The sequence below is a fragment of the Frankliniella occidentalis genome, unplaced genomic scaffold, assembly GCF_000697945.3.
Source record: "Frankliniella occidentalis isolate FOCC.00 unplaced genomic scaffold, Focc_3.1 Scaffold27, whole genome shotgun sequence".
Classification (NCBI taxonomy): domain Eukaryota; kingdom Metazoa; phylum Arthropoda; class Insecta; order Thysanoptera; family Thripidae; genus Frankliniella; species Frankliniella occidentalis.
In genome coordinates, this window is record NW_026267157.1 from 1,348,870 (window position 1) to 1,349,601 (window position 732).

Sequence of the window (732 nt, forward strand, 5' to 3'; positions counted from 1 at the left end):
TAAATATAAGCGGGTGGGAATCACCGGGAATCACTGGGAATCAAGTATTTCGGGAATCATGTGTACACTTCAAAAGGGAGTTATTGCCCCCTCGGAAAGTCGTATAATTTCGTGCTAAGGAATAATAAACTAGTTCTCTAACTAAAATTACTTGCCTTGGATCAAGTGCGTCCGTCAGCCGCGGTTTCGAAATTGCAAAGTTCAGCCAATAGAAGGTCGCATAGCGAGCGCCTGGTAGGTAGGCAAACACGTTGCCTATTGTGCGTGCGTGTACAGCGGGGTTGCCTACCCCGACATCGCAGGCGCCGAGCTGTCGTAATGTGCCGAATGATCGACTCAATCAGAAACGGATGAACTTTCTGGACGTGCAAAATGTCACAAACCCATGAGCAAATTTGCTCGACCTAATGCACGAGCAAGACGAACTAAGAATGATCACGTAATGAATTTGACTGACTACACTATCCATGCAATCATCATGACCATCAAAGTTGACTACCGAGACCATCGACTTCTACTTGAATACGCATTCGGATTTTCGCGCAGTCTCCCTCCTACTCCGAAAATCGACCTTCTTAATTGACTTACCGACGATGGGGGAGATAACTGTTTGCAGTCTGGTAGACAGCAGATCCCCAGGGGGGGACGTCGGGAGGGACGTGGAGGGTGTATAATTGCAATCAGCGCGCCCTCCCTCTCCGACAGTGTGCGACCTCACCCCCCCCCCCCCCC